Below are 10,850 nucleotides of genomic sequence, written 5' to 3'. Positions count from 1 at the left end.
CTGCCACTTTGTCTTTGTAAAACAAAATTGACATGGTGGGATACAACTGAGTGAAAATAGAAGTGGCTTTAGTGGAACTAGGTTTCTGTGAGGAGTCTGTGGCTGCTGTCAGATTTTTCTACTGTTATGGCTTTTTGACCATCATTGTAAGTAAAAGTTCATTTTTACAAGATGATGTGTTACACAATGCCCTTCACCAGGCTTACTGAATTTAATCATTTTATAGGAGAATCCCACTAATTTGTATAGGAATGTTAAAGAAACATAGTTGAATGGACAGCAAGATTTTTTTTTCTTTAGAAAACACCTTTTCTTCTTGATCTGTCTACTGAAAGATCCTCGAAAGAAAATATTGAACAGCAGTACTTATTGCTAATATTTGCATAAGAAGAAGTAAATGTTTTGTTTTCCTATTCTCCTGTTAAAAAGCAAGCCAACAACAATGTTGTCTCTACTGTGTACTGCCATTCATAATGGAAAATGTTGATTTTGCAAGCACATCCTGGTATGTGTGTCTGATTAAAGCTGCATTTGTTGCACAGAATGGGTCCTTAGATTGTGATTGACAAAACTCATAAGAGCCTGTTTGATTCGTTGACCAGTTCTAGAAGCGTATTGTGTTGTCTATTCCCCAGAAATAGTGATTTATACCTATTTTATAGTTTATTTATAAAAGGTTAATTTTCTCTATTTTTTCTGGGATAAAGCTAGGGTGCCAGGTGAAGTTTATTGCTTTTCAGTCATACAATGCTACTTCAACATTAGTATGCATTTGATTATTAAGTATAAAATGTTGAAATGAGCAGAATGGAAGAGTAACAATATAGAAGCTAAATGCTTTCCATTTGGGGTGTAATTAACAGTATGCTGTGGGCAGAGCACTACATTGTATTTCAGTTTTGAAGTGAAAATCTAGAAGAAGAGCTAATGTGGCAGCACTGTGCTTCTGGTAAGAATGTGAGACTATTTTTAAGTGAGTCAAGAAGGTGAATGCTTGTTATGTATTTCTGCAATCTTTTTATGACTGCTGAAGAAATTCACTGAAATCTTTCTGGTGTATTTTCTTGACTTTAATAACATGCCTGTAGCCTATGAATACAAACAAGAATGAGGAATCCCCAGGACTGAATTACTGACATGTATATTAGTGCTGTGTTTGAATGACTCATCATGTTGAACAATAATTGAGAATTAAAAGCATTGTCGTGTGAGCCACACTTGTGTTTCTACAATTGCTTCATTTGGTTGTTAGAATTTGCAGCAATTTTTTTTTAACTTTTTTTTTTTTTTTTTTTTTTTTTTGTATTTACTAAGGAGAATTACAGACTTAAAATAAGCATATTGCCATTCTGTGGTAGGGGGTGAAAATACTGCATTTTGTGGTACAAAATGTGTGACCAGTAGGCTCTGAAGCATGCCACGCTGAGTATTTTTTTTATAGTGCAACAGAGATACCAACTTTCAACATCTGATCCATCTTGAGTTTTCTGTGTAGAGATTTTCAGGTGGTCCTGTGAGAGATAATTAGAAAAAAACCCCAAACTTTATTTAGGAGGCTTCAGTTAGCCTCGTTAGGGATTTTCCTTCCTGTGAAACGTTTGTAAGGTGTCTGCACATCTAATTGGTTGGATGGTGCCATTTTAAGTGTTTCTTTTAATGCTTTCTGTTGTGTCTAGTGTATGAAGATGGTACCAATTTTTATGGCACTTACTGTTTCTTAAACGACTAGTGCTTAAAAATGTTTTGCAGGTGTACATTTGCTTTTGACTGTGCTAACTAAAAAGACATCTTTGATATATTTAATAAGAGTCAGTATGCTAATTGCTAGACTGAAGCATTAAAAAGTATTACAAGTATATACAAATTAGATGCAGTGAATTAAGTAACAAGCCGAATACATTACTGAGCATATATAACATTTTTTACTGTAACTATAAAGGAAATTGTTTATTTACATTTGTTATTATTTGAGTGTTCCAAGGACATGCCTACAGCTGCAAAAAACCTACCCTGTTTCATTTAGCACAGGTTTTAGTAGATAGGGATGTAAATGTATCTCAGCTGGAGATGTCAAATGAATTAGTTACAGCTTTTCAAAGGAACACTATCCTTTAAAAATATTCAGTACATGTTGGTTTTCATAGTACATTAGTTATGGAAGTCTGCACAGTTCTTGGTTTTGTTTTGGTTTAGAGAAGGAGCTTAAAAATGGTTTTTCATGTTTTGAAAAGAAAGAAATATTTTCTTTATCCTGTCCTGTTTTATTGAGGTTATATGTATCTTGCAGAGCAGATTTTTTTCCAGAAGTCTGTTTCTTGTTTAGGAAATAAATTTTAAAAACCCAAACAGATAAGCCTTTTCAGTAGTGTTTTTTGGTTTGTAGTGTCACTGGTAAGAATACAGAAAAAACAATACAGGAAAACTTTTTGTTTGTTTGTTTGTTTGTTTAAACTTTGTTTTAATATAACTGGCATTTGAATGTTAAATGTGATTTTTATTATGATTCTTGGACCAAAAAATTGAATCAACATGTGACTCTACAGTATGGATCCCTTGTATCAAATGTTGTCTTCAGACACAACTGGAACAGTTGTTACTGGTGAATAATTAAAAAATTGAGGTAGAGTGATGCCATGATGATGCTTTTTGGCTTTAGAAGCCTCGGTGGTACAAGACATACACTGTTGTAAACTGCAGCGGTATTGCAGATCTCTTTTCTGTTTTTCTGTCACTGCACAAAGAAGACAGGATGTTTGTTGGCAGAAATACTGTCTCTTTGTTAAAGCAAGCTCGTGTAATTGGAAAAGACAGACAAGCTTTTGGGCATACAAGGTTCTGAAGAAGGACTTGTATTTCTGAAAGCTTGCGTAGTCTTTACATCCCTTCTACCTGATTCAGTGCTATATCTGTCTACAAACCATGCCCTTCCTATGTCCTTAAACTGTTACAGCTACAGAAAAATAATGCTGCAGAGAGAGACAGAACTAGTGGGAAGTGACTTGTAGGATAATAGGTCCTGTGCCTGACTGTGCTGGCTCTGGTGGATTTGTAGCGTGACTGGTATTGCCAGGCACTTCTGACTGCTTGTTTTCAGAAAGGACAGATGTGTTGGGCTTTCATGTGGGCTTCTTATTGCACCTTCTTGAACTGCCTGCTCTGCATTTAGGCCGGGTACTTGAGCACTTTTATTTCTTAAAGCAAATATTAAAAGAGCCAAAATACATTTTAAACCTTTTTGATAGTCTTTTACTGATCTTTTCAACCTTTGCTGAAGTTTAAACATACTCCATGGCATTCTGGGGTGTCTTTCATAGCCTTCTCTTAGGAGAATTGTTAAAGAAAATAAATGGAGCAGTAAGTTGGAAATGATTGATCCTTTTCCCTTAAATGCAAATAGTAGTCTTGCTGTTTCCCATTTCTATGCCCTGTATCAGTTTGCAAATGCCAAGATATGGCCTAAACTTGTGTACCATCACACCTTCTGTATACTTTGTTCACTCTAAGAACTGTGACCACTTCTAGTGAGTCTTCTTCTTTTCCTTCGTGGTACTGGCTTTTTTCCAGCCATACCCAGCTCCTGCTTTCACAAATATTTTTGTGAAAGGCCTTTTCTTTCTGTCTCTCTGTCCAGTTTTCTCAATTGCCTCAGAATCCCAGCCTCTCTGTTCAATGTTTATTCTTATGCAGTTATGGCTTTGAAGCAAACTATCCAATACAATTCTTGCTGAGTAATGAGGGATGGTAATGCTGCATTGATCTGCTTCTTGGAAATTGCTCTTGTAGGTCATGCAGCAGTTTGTTTCTGCAAAGGTTAGGTCATAAGCTTTGGGAGATTTTAAATTACAGTTTTTCTGGTTCGTAGTAATAAGCATCTAGATAATTACCCTGAAAGCTGGGCAAAAAAGGAATATATGATGTGAAAACTACTGTCAGCTTTTAAACAAAATTAATTATTTTTGTAAGTGGGTCATCCATGCAGTTTAAAATTTTATCATACTGTAACATGTAGCTAAAATTCTGTTGTGAGATAATTCTACTCAAAAAAAGTTTGAAGTGGAATTAAGCTCACCTATATCAGAAATTACTCCAAGCTTTTACTCAAAAAATTGCTGAAAGATAACAACATGCATATTTTTAGATAATGATCCGCCTGAGGGGCATTTCTTGCTTTTTGAATTAGGGTGAAGATACTTTGTTGTTCTGTATAGAAGCAGTTGTTCCACATAATTTGTGTGTTCAAGGGAAATAAATGCGTTTTCTTTAACAAAAGTTTAATGATGAGGACCTATTGATGTACTGAATAGATGAGATTACTCACCTATTAGACAGTGAATACCTAAGCTTGGAATATGAGCACTTTCTGAATAAAATGTTCAATAAAGAATTTAATATGAAATTCTGAAGGCCTTGTATAGCATACATACACATTGAGCATCTGAATAGTGGAGAAATTAGGTTTTATGATAGCATTTCTGAGCCATAATAATCATTAAGAACACTGCCTTGGTTTAAATAGTTCCCTCAGGAATTAATCAAATTACAGATAGTCTGAACAGATGAGATACCCATTGCAAACTATAAACATTTCACAATATGATTGAATGTAGAGTACCAAATAACTGCTTGTCAAGTGTAGCTAAGAATGTAGCAGGACAAACAAAAGATATTTTATAGGCACTTACCCTTGAGCAACCAGCATCTCTGCTTTAAGAGCAATCCTTTGCAAACATGCATGAACTTCTGAGAGAAGTGCTCAGTATCCTCTTTGCATTAGGAGCTTCTTTAAAGAGAAGTAATCCACTTGTATCATACATTATGGGAAGTAATGAAAATTAAGTTGAATTGGGGGAGTTCTTGTGCATTTTCAAAAAGAAATGCTGGTTTATGGTTTTCATCAGAATTGTGATATTCCAGTTCTAGAATTACTTGACAAATTTATATACTGCAAAATAGTATCCTTATGCATTGATTTATTTTTTAATTTTTTTTTCTTGTTTAATTTAATTTTAAGGAAAATAAATGTATGTAGATGACTTTACTAATGAAGAAAACACAGCTTTGTTTACCCTAATCAGAATGTTGAACATGAGCAAGCAGTGTTACCCTTACTGCAAAGAGGGCAAACGGTATCCTTGGTGACATCAGAAGTATTGCCAGCTGTTTTAGGGCGGTGGTCCTTACCCTCTGCACTGCTGAGGCCACACCTGGAGGATCATGTTCTGGGGTGGGGGTTCCCCACTAAGAAAGGTCAGTGAAGGGCCACAAAGATGATTGAGGGACTGTAGCACCTCAACTGTAAGTAAAGACAGAGAGCTGGGACCACTCAGCCTAAAGAGAAGGTTCAGAAGAATCTTTTTAGTGTATGTAAATACCTGCAGGGAGGATGCAAAGAAGATGGAGCCAGGCTCTTTTTGGGGGTTCCCAGTGAGAGAGGTAAAAGGCACAAACTAAACTGCAGGAGGATCCCCATGAACATCAGAAGATGTTTTTTACTGTGAGGGCAGGTGGCTTGCATAGCCCAAAGAGGCTTTGGAGTCTCCATCCTTGGAAATAATCAAAAGAGCCATCTGAACACAGTCCTGGGCAAGCAAATCCATGTCCCTGCTTGAGCAGGGAGCTCATAACTTCCAGAAGTTCCACCCCAATCACTCTGTGACTCTGTGAAATCTATTTGTAAATCTAAGCAAAATCTTTTGCGCAAAATTTGGTGAAGCAGCATCAAAAAACAACTCTTGAAGGCAGGAAGGAAGTGCTAAGTACACCAAAGTGTGGAGAGAATCCATTCAAGTTTGGCTAAAACAAGAACAAACTGATGTGCTGGAAGAGGAGAGTTTATTTTTTTTTTTTCCTGAGGAGAAATCCAGATGGTTTTCCAAGTAGTCAAAGAGCTGGAGAGCATAGTCAAAATCCTCATGCAGAGTTATAGGCAGAGGTTATTAAAATGCAGAAGAAAGTTGAGCTGGATTGAGTTGGATGTGAGAATGACTTCATAGGAGAAGCCGAATTTGGGAAGGAAAATTGTCACTGAGCTGAAGAGAAGGAACTGTTCAGATGTACAAATCATGGTGTTTGAAAAGTTTTGGAAGAAGCTGCAGAAGCGTGAGTCTGTTGTAAGCTATAGAAACCTACAGCCCTTCAAACAAAGTGATAAAAAATACTAAGTGTAGACCCTGAAAGATTAGATTTCTGGAGGAAATGGTATCACAAGGAAGGAGTGCCCCAGTTACTGACTTGGCTCATCTGCTTGTAAAATGAGAAAATGGCAAGTAATTGTTTCATCAGGGAAAGAGACAAGGCAGAACTGTGAAGAAACCTGCAGCAGCAGATGCACACTGCCTTGGAGAGGTGTGTACATGCAGCTGCCTTGTGCAGGAGCGACAGGTGCAGCTGGAGTGCAGCCAGCCTCAAAATGTTGTCCTGGTGGAGAATGGCACTGGCTTTTGTGAAGCTGAGCAAACGTGTGGGGGATCTGGCATGCACTGACAGTCAGCAGAAGGCAGCAGTCAGTTCCACAGATGCAGCTTCCAGAGGATAATGGCCAACAGCAGAAGGCTGATTATCAGCAGTATGGTGATGTCCTGTTAATGTCTTGAGTGATGTCCTGGAGAGGGGGCCAGATATAAGCACCTGGAAGAGATACTGGAGAAGCTGGGAAAGAGTGAATATTTCAGCCTGTTACAGAAGGAATTCAGTCTTCTGAGTAAGGTGTCAGAGAGTTCTTCCACCTAGGAAAGAGACAGCTCGAAAGTGTTGAACGCGAAAGAGCTGGAGGGGATTGAGTTTCGCAGGAAAACCAATTTCACCAAAAGGAGTAACAAGGTCATTCTTCAGGTAGAGACAACAGAAAATTAAGTCAGTAGGAAAAAATAAGGTAGAAAGGATATGCAAAAATCTTGATTATTTGAATACAAAATACTAAAAATGGGGATATTTAACCTTAAGCTAGCTGCACCAGGGAAAGGTTAAACATCAGAAAAAAATTCTTCGCTGAAGTAGTTATTGGACACTGATCGTCTGCCCAGGGAGGTGGTAGAGTCACCGTCCCTGGATGTGTTTAAAAAAAGACTGGATGTGGCACTCAGTGCCATGGTTTAGTTGATAAGGAGGTGTTAGGTTATAGGTTGGACTTGATGATCTCAAAGGTCTTTTCCAGTCTAGTTTGTTCTGTGATTCTGTGTGATTTGTAGCTTCCCTAATGAGGACCTTTCTTGAGGAATGACCTTATCTGTCAAAGGTGCACATGTGAAGATATCCCAGAAGGCTGTTTTGAGGATACAGTGAGACTGCTTTCTGATGTTCTGCTTTGGGTAAAAGGAGTGTTGATTGCATACTACAGAGTTTGTAAGGGACACAACAGGGCATTTGTATTAGGGCTATCATAAAGAAAAGGGATCCTGTGTTTTCTTCTTTCCTCAATTTTAATTTGGTCCTGTGCAGTATTTTTTGAGCCTGATAATATACAAACATCTTGCTCTTCAGTTGAGCAGTTTCCTACGAGCATACAATGGAACTGTGGTTGCAGCTGCTGCAACAGAAGTGAGAATGTCAAATGCCTGGTTAATTAATAAAGGTGTTGCTGTGGAGGGAGTTGTGTTTATTTTAAGGAATGGATGCTCAAAATGTTCCTTAAAAATATGTGGAGGATGAAGTGGCTAAGAAAGGCTGCAGTTTGAGGGTATCCGTCACTTCTTTTTCTGGTGATGTCTTGAGCTAGGCATATGCTTGATAACCTAAATGGGCCCAGTACTGAATAAAACGTATGAAAGGGAAGAACTTTTGATGTTCATCCAGGCTCAGAGTGCTTTCTTGACTGTACAAAACAAGGCCTTAGTGTTAAGTTTTGTTTATTGGTGTCTATGATAAATGTTTTCTCATGTACGTTATCTTATCAATTCTGCTTTTGCCATTGATCACAGATATTAGAGTAGGAATTACTATTTTCCTATGAAAAATAATCATCTACGTGTTTCATTTACACTTCACAGCATTTCCAGCATTCTTACTGTTTCCAGAATAATAGTCTCAATGGTTTCTTCAGGTTTAGTAGTCCTCTTACTAATTAGAGATTCCAGACTCTGCATTTCACTTGTGAGAGAAATCTGCTGTCATTAGCTTTCTTGAATATTAGCAATAATTATGCAAATTATAAAAATGTAAACCAACTTTACTTGTTTATTGAGAAATACCTGTTGGTATATACATAGATGTTGTTCTTGTTTGAAAGAAATAATAAGTCTTTTGAAGCAGTGCTTCAAGTTGAGAGTTGTTCATAATGAAAGAATTTGTCCTGCCCTAAGTTCTTCAGAAGAAACAAATCCAGCAGAGGGGTTAACAAATTAGATTTTGACATTGTCATTTTCATACATATTATTTATGATCCCAGTTATACTTTGTTATTATGCCTTATGACTGCCATAAAGTTATGCTGTTGAATAAACAGCTTCAAGTTAGGTTTTAACACAATGTTATGCATTATAGGGCCTGTCTGAAGCTGGTGTTTCTCTGGGTTAACTGTGGTAAGGGTTTTAGTCTCTTTGGTCACTTAGTAAGTGTTAAAATTGTCCTCCCTCAGCCAGCTTCCTCTTCAGTTGCCTCGGAGTAGAGAAGTGAGATATAGTTGTGATTACACTGGTCAGGGAGATGACTGTTTTACTGCACCACAGTGGGTGTCAGTAATTACAGGTGTAGGTCATTTTTCTGTCCTGAAGGTCTTGCTGTTGACAGCAAAAATGAGCCATTTGAAGCATGAAATAGGAGAGATACTTCCTTAAAACCAGGCGATCCTACACTACCTTTTGAGTCAAATACGTGTATTTTTGTTTCCATTCCGACAGAATATTTTCATAATGCCTTGTTTACATTTTAATTGCTTTTTCTGCAGCTTTGATGCATAATTGTGATGGTAATCAGAACAGGCTTGCCAGGTTTGAAAACTTCCATCTTGCCCATAAGACTAGAAAGCACAATATAAAGAACTTGTAATGCTGTGCACTAGGCATTTTATCACTTCATTTGAGATTTTTTTCAATGTAATTTCTGAGCATGAGACTTCTATACTGAGATGCACTGAGGTTTAATAGCAAGTGTATTTCCTGTTTGTAAAGAGTAAGACAGTGACTTAAAATATTTTAAAGTTGATGGGTTTAAGCAGCTGGTTTTTAAGTTTCTTTTGGCCTTCACATTTGTAATCTTAAGGACAGAAACTTGAAAGCTTTTAATACTGAAGGCACTCTAGTGTCCTAGGTTGTTTTTTCTAAAACTACTAGCAATATAAGAAATACCTTGCTTTTAAAATTTTATTTTTAAACTATTAATGCAAATACTGGTAGCAACTGAACTGCTAGTTTTACTTCTACTCACTCTATAGAAATTGTAAGCTTTCCAATATTATTATTGTGCTATTGAAAAATATTATTACCTGCTGGGCATCCATTAGTACTTTTCCTAGCATTTGTTCAAGCAGAGGTTTTTACTTACTCGATGTAGGCATCTAATATGTAATCAATTTCACATTAAGTGATAGCAAATTTTATGAGAAAAGGGAAGGAGCTCAGAATTTAGGTAGATGTGGGAATGAGCCTGAGGTATAGGTAGGCTGGGAGTTTTGGGACTGTTTGGATTCAAGATGCAGGAATACTTGGAGGGAATAGGTGGCAGAGAAGAGAGCAAGCCTGCCTGCTGCTTTTCTAATGTGGCCTTCTGTGCCAGTCCTTGGGGTTGGGCCTATGGCGATGTCTTGAATTCATAAAGAGCTATTAGATGTGGTCACAATATCTTCATCCTCTGCTGTGAGTGATCCAAACCAGGGATGACAACTTTAATAGCTGTTAGTTAAATGTAGATAGTAGATATCAGTCCTGCTCATCGCTTTGTGGGTTGATGGTGGATGTCAGGAGCAGCATGTAGGTTTATCCTACTTCTGTTGTAAAACTTGAGCAATTTGTCAAACAGCCATTGTGTTTCAGAGGGAAAGATTGAGCTATCAGAAGTTATGTAATGCCAGCATTAGCTGCAGCTGATTTACTGTGTCAGTTCATTTCTTTGAATGTGTTGGTTCACATACTTACTGTGATTCAGTTTTCCATTACCTGAATACATACTTTTTTTTTTTTTTTTTGATTCCTTGTCATTCTCTTCTGTTCAGTGCCTGTGCAGTGCCTGTGGATGAGGGAGAGTTGCCCAAACAAGTTCCATATTACTTGTTTTGGAAAGTAGTAAGTATGCAGTGAAGGCCATGAAGAAGAACAAAGTCTAATGGTTCAGTAGCTCAGTGTTGCTGTGAAGGATTTTTTTTTCTTTTTTTTTTTTTTACACATAGCTTTTCACCATAACCTGGATGTATTTCTCATTTTTTGAAAAATGGTAGTTCCAATTTTTCTATCTTTGGAACTGTGAAGATGACTCAATTAATTTTCATTAAATGATCTGAAGCTGTAATTTTACACAGGTAGCCAACATTTCTTGGCATTAGTCTTTGTCAGTTTAATCTTGATATTCTTCTGGGTATCTGATTTCACAAGCCAATTTAAAAATAAATTTCCATGACTCATCTTCAGAGTTTGATTATGAGTAATATTTAACCCCACTGAACATGGGCACCAGTACAGTGAGGTGTTTTTGGTATATACCTAGCTAATCTTGAGGAATTCCTCAATACACAGCATAGCTACATTCAAAGCTCAAAACCTAGGCTCACAGCAGTCAGAGTAAGGGTATATATATATATAGCTATGTTTTACATCTGGCTCGCTGTGATTGTCAGTTCAGTAGCTTAGAAATCACCTGTTCTGAACTTTAGAACAATTTTAATGATGGGCATTGTGCCCAGAGGATGGATAACATGATTCATG

The 10,850-nt window shown here is 37.1% G+C and overlaps 1 protein-coding gene across 1 annotated transcript in view; it reads left to right on the top strand.

Moving 5' to 3' along the window:
- Positions 1-10,850, top strand: part of TULP4 (TUB like protein 4) — a 149,143-nt gene that overhangs the window by 30,071 nt on the left and 108,222 nt on the right. The gene's annotated exons all lie outside the window — the stretch shown is intronic.

This window comes from Parus major, chromosome 3, assembly GCF_001522545.3.
Source record: "Parus major isolate Abel chromosome 3, Parus_major1.1, whole genome shotgun sequence".
NCBI classification, from domain to species: Eukaryota; Metazoa; Chordata; class Aves; order Passeriformes; family Paridae; genus Parus; species Parus major.
The sequence above is the reverse complement of the archived record's forward strand: the minus strand, read 5'-3'. Positions and strand labels throughout refer to the sequence as shown.